The sequence below is a fragment of the Podarcis raffonei genome, chromosome 2 (assembly GCF_027172205.1).
Source record: "Podarcis raffonei isolate rPodRaf1 chromosome 2, rPodRaf1.pri, whole genome shotgun sequence".
Taxonomy (NCBI): domain Eukaryota; kingdom Metazoa; phylum Chordata; class Lepidosauria; order Squamata; family Lacertidae; genus Podarcis; species Podarcis raffonei.
In genome coordinates, this window is record NC_070603.1 from 61,406,776 (window position 1) to 61,416,681 (window position 9,906).

The window sequence follows — 9,906 nt, forward strand, 5'->3', positions numbered from 1 at the left end:
TTTCTCCGCAAAAAAGCTTGTGAATGCCTCACAGCTGTGAGTCGAATTTGTGCTTAAATTTGGTTGTCCTCCTAAGGACGTTATTGACCTAATTATTCTAAAAAGTTGTGCTAGCGGATGCAATGGAAGCTGCAAAGTAAGATTTCTTAGCAGCTTTCATAGCCATCTCATAGGCTTTCATAAGCGTCCTATAAGATGTTCTTGAGGCTCCGTCACGAGTCCGTCGCCATACTCGCTCTAGCCGTCTGAGATCCCGCTTCATTTTCCGGAGCTTCTCAGTAAACCAAGGGGCCCGGTTTCGACGGGGTTGCAGAGGGCGCTTAGGCGCGATCTCATCAATGGCTGCCAAGAGCCGGTTATTCCAGTCCTCAACAAGGTCATCTAATGAGTCGCCAGGAGGAGCAGGGTTCCGCAAGGCTTGTCGGAATCTATCAGGATCCATCAGTTTTCTGTTTTTGATGTTCTTAAGTCTGTTTGGGTTGCTCATACATTTTAATTAAGACATTATTATTTTTTTGGTGTGTGTTTTGCTTGCTTGTTAAGGCACTTTGAATGATTCCTTCAGGATGGGAAAAATGGATATTAAAAATAATAATAATTAAAAAATAAATTAAAAAAACATACTGTTGTCCTTCACCACTGTCTTCTTGAAAATTAATGAGCCTGAATTTGTTTTGTTTTGCTTTGAAAGCAACTGAAAATGCTTGGGGAATTGTATGCAAGTAGATCATGCAAAATGCATGATTGATGAAACAGATTCAAACATAATTGTTTCAGTTTCAGTTAAATTAAAAGAAATACATTTTGGGAAAGTCTGAGCTAATTCTTTAAAAATAACTGTAATTTTAAACTGGGAGAATAATATTGGCACCATGTTTTTCCATGAGAAAGATGTTGTCAAACAGAATAGATGCATTAAGCTAGTACTACTCAAGCTTAATGCATAGTTTCAGAACAGGATGCGCTCAAAGAAAATTATGTAATTTTCATTTTAATTAAATTATTACCCTGTCTCTAAAAAAACCCCTCTTAAGACAACTCCTTCTCTCAGAGGCATTAGCAGCTGCTGATTGTTTTTTCTTTACTGCCACCACAAAACATGTAATCTGAAATAACGTATCCTCCCATATAAACCAGGAAACAACTTTAGGAAATAAAGTCTATCACTGAGGCTAAAGAAAAGATATTGCTCAAGTTAAGGAAGTAAAGATAATTGAGGCCAGGTGGTGTCACAGGAAAGGTCCCAGGAATTGGAAGAGAAAACAGAAGGACTGAGGAGCCAAATAAATGTCCTAAACATCCAGAATCATTAACATTTGTACGTGTGTGTGTGTGTGTGTGTGTGTGTGAGAGAGAGAGAGAGAGAGAGAGAGAGAGAGAAAGAGAGAAAATCACAAACAGTTAGTACCATAATCTGATTACTTGATGATCCTGCTGAGCGACTGGAGCTCAGTTTCCCCAAGGGATACAACGCATTTGAGAAACTGGGGCATGAACATATTTCATAACATGAATGCTTCTAAATGCAGACTGCTTTCATGCGTAATTGATAACATCTGGGGACTGCTTGCAACGTTTTCGATCTTTTTAAAATGTAACATATTTCTGAATGGTCTCCATTCAATGGTTTACATTTAATGGTGACAACTCTCTTCTAGGAACAGATATCGGGCATCACCAGTCACCACACACCTTTTCCTTACTACTCTTTCAGGTATAATCTTGTCTCAGGAACTTATACTGATATGGTTTTGTTCATAAAGTAGCACAAGATTTCCTACATAGATAGTTTGAGGATGAAAGCCTCTAAATCCTACTTTATGAGGTGCATCCAGATATAATTTGCCATGTGAAACAGAGTAATATCATAATATAAAGTGTGCTGTCCTACTTTTGATAACGTACAGGAAACATTTCCCCTACAGAACATATTTCACAGTAGTTTGTATCACAGTGAGTATTGTGTAATTTGAAAAAGGAATTCCTCAATTTTTTCAAAGTTGTTATATTAGCTTAAAAAGATTACACATAGGGTATACTGTACTTCCTATGATCAAGGGCCTCCATAACATTCTGAATTATAAAGTTAGAAGGTTCTAGAATCTCATCAGTGTTTTTTCAGCACTCATTGATTCACTGGCCTTGCTGACAGGTTTTTTCACCTACACTGTACTGATTTGATGGCATATGAGGAGGGTATCAGGATGGCAAAGGATGATCTAATGTCTAGCATATTCCTGGATTACTCAGCTATATGGCTGCCCTCACAGGAGATGATACAGAATCAATCTGCAGCATTGGCACAGCATGCGTGCGGATGCTGAAGCCAAACACCAGGCTTCTCTATTCCCTAGTAGCTGCAAAGGCTGTTCTCCATGGCAGCCACTTTGGGCATAACAGCAGCAGGATTCTGTGTCTTGAATTCACTAGCCAATATTGAACCAGGCATGTCTTCTTGTGCCTCAGTGTTCTTCAGCTATGAAATGGGATCAATGTTCTCTGAATGGAATAAATGCAGTATCATACCTATATGCATATTATATGTTTGACATTCTGTGTAGCCTTTGTCACCTGGAGGGACTTGTGCTTAGTTTCATTTCCAGATTCCTGCTTGTGCTGTATTTGAGTATGGATTGCGTTTATTGATTTTATTAATGATAGCAAACCTTTTAAAAGCATAAGCAGCGGAGTTCCAGCAATAAATAATTGCCATTTAATAATGATAAAAGCTTGGGGGAAATTTTTAAACAGTTCTTTTGCCTATTTTTCACCTCTCCCATGAAAACATCCCTACTATGGATAAATAACTGTGACTATTACTATTCCAAAACTGCGATCCTTAAATACAAAATCTGCGACATTAGAAAAAAAGAATTTGGACTGCTTTTTCAACTTGCTTTGGTTTTTGCTACCACATTTTCAACCAAATGTCTTTGTTCATGAAGGCTAGAAACTTATTTTAAAACAGATGCAGAGATCCTCAGAATCCAAATGGAGCCTTTAGATGAAGGGTTGACCCATATGCTGGCTAAGTTTGGCCTGTCTATTTTATAATTCCCCATACCAGCATTCATTATTTGACTTGCTGTAAAATCTAAGCTGCTGTGATAAAGCTCCTGGTCCTATTTATCAGTTGATGCCTGCTCAATTTCACTACTCTCAAGTTTAAAAACAATATTCTTTGAACTAATTTCTAGAACACTTCATTCATTTCAGGCTTTTTGTTTTGTTTGTTTTTGTCTCTACCTCATACAAATGCACAAAAAGACACTTAATAAAGTTGATTGCAAATCCCTGAGGAGTGGGGGTTGGAAATAGAACAATGCTTTGCCTAGAAACAAACAAAAATATATATGCATCTCTTCAGTTCACTGGAGGTGGAAATCCTGTTGTGGACATGTATATATTACAGCTGAACTCAGTCCCACTCCATTAAAATTAAGTAGAAAGAAAATGAGTCAGAGGAAGGATGCCCATATGCTAGCTTGTATGACGTTAAGAAAGGTTTATTAAATTCTAACTTTTATAGTTTAATGAGTCAGTCTTCCATATGGATGAGGACCAAGAAAAGCAAAGATGAAACAAGTTCACTATCAATTTCCTCATTGCCCTATGCTCTTTCTCTGCCTTTAAAAAAAAAAATCAAATCTCATTCAGCTGAGAATCATCTTAAATTTGGGCTTCGATTTTCTAATACATGCCAAGAATTTAAGGCACCAAATTTCCTCCTGAGTTATCATAGTTATCCTCTTCTTCCAATTAATTTGTTTTCATTATAGACATCATTAGAAATCTTTGTAAGCTGACAATAAAAAAAAAGTGATGGAGGAAGAACAAAAGAGGAGATAGAGAAACGTAAGTGGAGAGGGATGAATATGATAAAGTGCAGCTGCACACACAATTTTTCCTTTTTCACCTTGTTTCGTCTTCACATGCAAGTACATCTGTCTGTGCTTATCAAAGCCAGGCTCTAACATAAGCTTTAAAAATGTTCATAGTTAGGAACAGTGCTTACTCTTGGGCCGATGTCTCCTTGATCCCCCTGTAAAACAGAAAAGTCATCATGATTCTTCTTTCCCCCATTTCATTTATTTGTTGTTTAAGAGTTGCTGTGATGAGAGAATTCATTTCTTCCACATACAATAGAAACGGCTGACCAATTGAATGAAGGAAGTTTCCAGATTAACATTTGACCATGTGATGGACGTCCTTCACACATTTCATGCATGCAAAGGCCTCAATCTTTCCATTTAAAGGACTGCTGATCTATATGCAAAAAAATAGTTAGGGCACATGCAAGGAATTCCTATGGGATTGTGGTATCAAGACAGGGCATGGATAAAATATTTGTGGAATTTTTTAAAAATTTGATTTTTTATTTCAGGAAACAAAACACATCCATACAAGGAAAACAGAGCTTAGTAGTTGTATAGAAAAGAAAGAAAAATAGGGGCTGATGGTCGTAGTTTTAGAAGCTCCAAGAAAGGCAATCAAATGAAAGTCTTTCCATGAGGTTCCATGAGTCAATAAAAGGATATAATGTCGTACAGAAGGTGTGAGTCTCCCCCCCCCACTGCCTGATTGATATTCCTTTTGTGAAACAATTAATTTGTCCATAAGCACATTGTCCCACACTTGTGAAATCCAGGCTTCCAAAAGATTTGCATATAAAGTTTTCCTATTATTCGCAGTCACTAATCTGGCTGGAGTTAATAAGTGGAGGATGAGGTGTTTTCTGGTTATGTTCTTAAACAGAGGAGTAAAATAAGATAGTAGGGCTAATTTGGGGTCTGGTTGTAGCGATTGTTCCATCATTTGAGAATACGTTTTGGGCAAAACCACCACATATGTAGCAGAGAGCCAGGCAAATTGCATTCCCTCCAGCAAAGGTTGGATGTGTAACAATTAATTCTATATAATTAGGCTGCACAGCGTGATATCTTTAAAGCATTTTCTTGAGTTCTAATCGAGATGCATCCAAATGGGAGTTTATTCCCCATTTGTTTCCAGAGTTGTTCCTCTAATTCTTCTCCAAAATCTTTACCCCATTTTATTCGTAATGAAGTGAGAGGAAGTGTAGCCAGTTGTGTGAGACTGTTATACAGCTGGGAGATGATTGCCCTTCCCAGTGGGTTGGTTGAGTTGAGTAGTTGCTCAAAACCATTGAAAGTGCTTGAACCCTTATATTTGGCTAATTTAGAAAACATATAATTTGGTGTATCTCTAACCAGTCACATGGTACATCTCTCAATATAAAATTTATTTCTAGAACTGTAAGGAGCTTTTGGTTCTGTGGAATCCTTTGATGGCAATCATGTCAAAATCAGAGGGTCCAAGCAGCAATAGGTAACCTGTGGACCTCTTGTCATTGGGCTCCACCCACCCCAACCAGTAGGGCCAAGGGTGTGGAGATGTGGTCTGGAAGGCCACAAATACCCCATCCTTCCCTAATGGAACGCAAAAGAAGTATGTCCTGGTGGGAATTCCCAGTGGCAACTGGGACTACAGATTCTGATACAAAAGCCTTATGTATGGAAAAGCCAATTACTGACAGTGGGAAACAATATGACCCAAAGGCCAAACAGGAAGGTGATTGGAAAAAAAGAATTGAGACACAACTCTTATTAGAATGCTTAGGAATCTACTTAAGAAATTTTAAGGCAATGTTTTGAATGACCAATCTTACCTTTTCCCCTTTGGCTCCTGGAGGCCCCTGTAGAGATCAACAAGAGGATAGTAAGGAAGTAGCTGATTGATCTACAGTTCAGCTCCCACCCCTCTAAACTTTTACTAAAACAAATTATTTCAAGGAGAAAGAGGGGCCATTTACCTCTAATGTAGAGATGAGGAACATCCCTGATTTAACCTTTCCCCTGTCTTTATTTGTAGATATTTATGCTAGACCCCTTCCCCTGACTTCTATATATTTATGTATGTGAAATATTTCCCCCCTCTATAGAGATGCATTTAATCATGTGAACAATCTGAAGTGGTGCAGCCGAGACCTTGGTTGACTAACTCACTGACTGAGAGCTAGACCATATTTGGGGCAGCTGTGACTCTCAGGTGACGGTTTTTATTCTTGCTTTATTAGAACGTAAATATTTTATTCTTCAGTAAAGCTTTCTCAGAATATTCACTTTCTCAGACTACTTTCATGAGCTCTGGGCCCATTAGTACAACCCAACTAGGTTCACACAGTTAAATCAATGGATTTTAGATACCGTGAAGCAGTGCCAAGCAGCTTATGCTTTTGCATATAGCTGAATACTGACACTTTTAATTCATCCACAGTGTGCGTGTGTTACTCAGAGCATAACTTACTGGTTTGCCATCCAGTCCAAGAGGCCCCTAAAACAAAAGAAGACAACAATGTGTTATAAAGCAATATTATTTTTGTAGCACAGTAAATCCTGCCTTCCCACCTCAGAGGCTTTCCCCACGTGATCAGTGAAAAGCATGTCCTGAGGGCATCACAGTCTTTGTACAATAATTCTGAAAAAGCTCCTTTACAGGCTAATAATACAAGTGCAAGACTGGCGTATAGGGCCTTCAGTGTGGTACCACCCATCCTTTGGCATTCTCTTCCATTGCATATCAGATAGGCACTTTCTCTGTTGACTTTTTGGTGCCTGCTACAGACATTCCTCTTCCAGCAAGCCTTCTAAAACTTTGATCCCAAGTTGGTTTCTGTACTGCATCTGAACTGATTTCATGTATCTGCTGTTTATACTTTAAACTGGTTTTTAATTTTAAAGGTGGTTTTTTTTATTAAAAATGTTATTATATGCAATTGTTTTCAACTGTTTTTATATATGTAACTGTTTTATATATGTTTTATATCATAAAGTGCTTCAAGATGCCTCATGAGAAACAATTCATAAATTAAACCATCATCATCATCAATGCTTTTGATGTGTCAGTACTCACCAGTAGAGAATACCAGCACCTCTTTTTTAGTTTTGTTTTTTCTGTCCATAGCAGCCATGATGTCCTGGCACCCATGACACTTCATTCAAGATAAAAGAGTGCCAGCAACTCACTGATTTATTTGTGTGTGTTTTTTACCAAAAAGTGCTGATAATATTGGTGCAGAACTAGCAAGACATGGCTCCTTTGGGAAGAAGGGGAGGATAGAAATTTAATAAATACAAGAGACATGGAAAGGAGTAGCCTCATTGTGTGGGAGTGTATGGCTGTGCTCCCCCCTTACAAGTATTTATTAACACATCAGCACAGGAGAAGGTCAGAGCAAATTATGACAAACAAAGCCAAATGAGAAAATCAACAGCAATGGTGTTTGTGTTTTTTGTGTTTTTTAATGGATGCACCTCACCATTACCATTTTGAATGAGTACTCCTGCACAGGGTAGGGGGAATTCAAAGAAAGAGAATGGGATAAAAATTAATGAAATGATGTAAGTGCAGAATGAGGAAGGCTGTGCTACTAATCAAGTCACGTGCAATACTTATTAGGTGCCTGATGTACATTCCAAACAATAAACATAATACATACGGACATACTATTTCCTTTGGGCAAATAATATTGCAGACTTGAATACTGTACTGTGAAAATGTGATATCCTCAGGACAGCAGTAGAAACTTCAGAGACAATTTGTTGACTTTGTACACTATTAATTGAACAAAACTGATCATGTGGGAAAACCCTAGACATTTCGAAAGGTGTTTAATTATTGAGCAATATTTTGGTTGGTTGTTTTTGAGGGACCACATCCTTTTCTAATTCTTTGTAAAATGGAAACCAGTTGGCCTTGTCATGCAAGAGTTGGTACCCACCCTTTAATGTGCTACTTTATTTGGTGGTTGTCCCTCACTGCATCTGCTTGCTAATTTTAAAAATGATTAATTACTAGCAGTGGTAAAAGCAGGGTTGCCATATTTCCCAGAAATCCAAGTATTATCTGGATTAAAGAAACTGCAGATGGTGCCTGGGTAATGCATCACCTGGTTTAGATTCTAAGCTTTTATGTGAAAAAGAACATTTCAAGTTGCAGAGAAAAACAGGAAAATGTGCCAATCACCTGGTACTTAGTAAAAAAGTTGTTTCTCCTCCCAAAGTTGTTTCTTTGTTCTAGGCAATGATGCTTAACCACTTAGCCACTCCTAACCATCACATGTGAATGGAAAAGAGTGGCTAAGTGGACCAAATGGTTACCTAAACACTTGAAGGACAGAGCTTAACATTTGCTGAACTCCTCTCCACTCCTCTAACTTCTTTCTAACAGTGAAGTTAGTGCTTGTTGGTGAAAAGGTTCTGCCTCTTTTTATTTGCCACTCTGGGTGATGATGGGGACTGCTACTGCTGCGTTTCTCTTTTCTGCTTGTGTATGCATGGACTCTTAAATTAAAAGCAATTATATAAAAAAAGAAGCTGTGTGATATCAATGAGCAGATCAAAAAACCATTATCAAAGTATCATAGAATTTGTAGAGTTCAAATGGTGATCTAGTCTAACCCCTTGCAATGCAGGAATCATAGCAAAAGAATCTCTGACAGGTGGCCATATAAAAAGGGTTTTAAAAACTGCATTGAAGTTCACCACCTTCTTAGGTTGTCCATTTCACTACTGAACAGCTCTTTCCATCCGAAAGTTCTTCCTAACGTTTAGTTGGAATCTGCTTTCTTGTCATTTGAATCTACTGGTTTGGGTCCTGCTCTTTAGAGCAAACAGAAAACAAGCCTGCTTAAGGTCACCCAGTAAGTAGTGACAGAGTGGGTAAAAGAGCTGAGCTAATATGTCAATTCTTTCTTCCCTGGCATTGTAATCGCCAAACACCCACAAGCCCTTCCATGGGTTCTTTTGTCACTACTCAGTTTCTTGGCAACTAGTAGAGAGATCACACAAATGAGATAAGATTGTCCAGCTATGTCCAATTTGTATAATAATTTGCTGTTCAGTTTTCTGGGGCTGTGATATGGCAACCCTACATAAGTTTTTTTTAAAAAGCTATTTCTTTATACAAATATAATGACAGTAAGAACCAGCAATCATCACATATGATATATTAAGAGCGTCAAAGGAAATGGAAAAAATATTGATTTGTAGCAAGGTGAAAGAAGTGGGGAGGGATGATAGCAAAAGAAGTGGCCCTGAAATTCCTAAATATTTTCTAAGAGAAGCAACACCAAGAGCAGACTTCTTCAAACTTGGCCCTCCAGATGTTTTTGGCCTAAAACTCCCATGATCCCTAGGTAGCAGGACCAGTGGTCAGGGATGATGGGAACTGTAGTCTCAAAACATCTGGAGGGCCGAGTTTGAGGAAGCCTGACCAAGAGCATTAGAAGTGCATGCTTGATCAAATCTCCCTGACTGCACAGAAGATTAGATTGCTTTTAAAGATAAACCCTCTCACTGCTGCTTATAGAATAAAATAAAGTATAAAAGCAACAGCAATGAATAGTAAACAGCAGTAATCATAATAAAAGAAACATCTGGTTGAAAATTATTAAAATCCAATACACAAACGCTACTAAAAGCAATCAGCACTCCAATACAACAACAACCAGAAAAAGCCAAGCAAAGCAAATGGGTCCTTAGGTTTTTTGCTAAAGTCCTGTAATGACTGGGCCTGGCAGACCCCACATGGTAATGAGGTATACAACCAGAAGGTACTTTGGCGATTGTAAGGGTCGCACCACAGTGCCTCTGCTGTGGTGCGCCCTTTTTAAAATCGTCAGGTACCTTCCCAGAAGGTACTTTGGAGATTGTAAGGGATGCACCAAAGCACCTCTGGAAGACTGTGACTGCAGCTGAGGAAGCAGCAGCAATCAAGGAGTAAGCAGCAAAGGTGTGGGGCAGGGGAGGGGGGAGAGTGAGCGAGCAGGCAGGGGACAAGTGGTGGCAGCAAGATGGTGGTGGAGGAAAAAGAGGTGGCGTACGCTGT

General features: G+C 38.6%; 1 protein-coding gene across 1 annotated transcript in view; it reads right to left on the reverse strand.

Moving 5' to 3' along the window:
• LOC128407916 (collagen alpha-1(XXIII) chain-like) overlaps positions 1–6,351 on the reverse strand; it is a 51,703-nt gene extending 45,352 nt beyond the window's left edge. The window contains exons 1-3 of the mRNA XM_053376931.1: positions 6,325–6,351; positions 5,687–5,713; positions 4,016–4,042 (exon numbers count right to left, since the gene is read on the reverse strand). The gene's annotated coding sequence lies outside the window, so the exon portion shown is untranslated. The remainder of the gene's footprint in view (positions 1–4,015; positions 4,043–5,686; positions 5,714–6,324) is intronic.
• Positions 6,352–9,906: the final 3,555 nt, after the last annotated feature.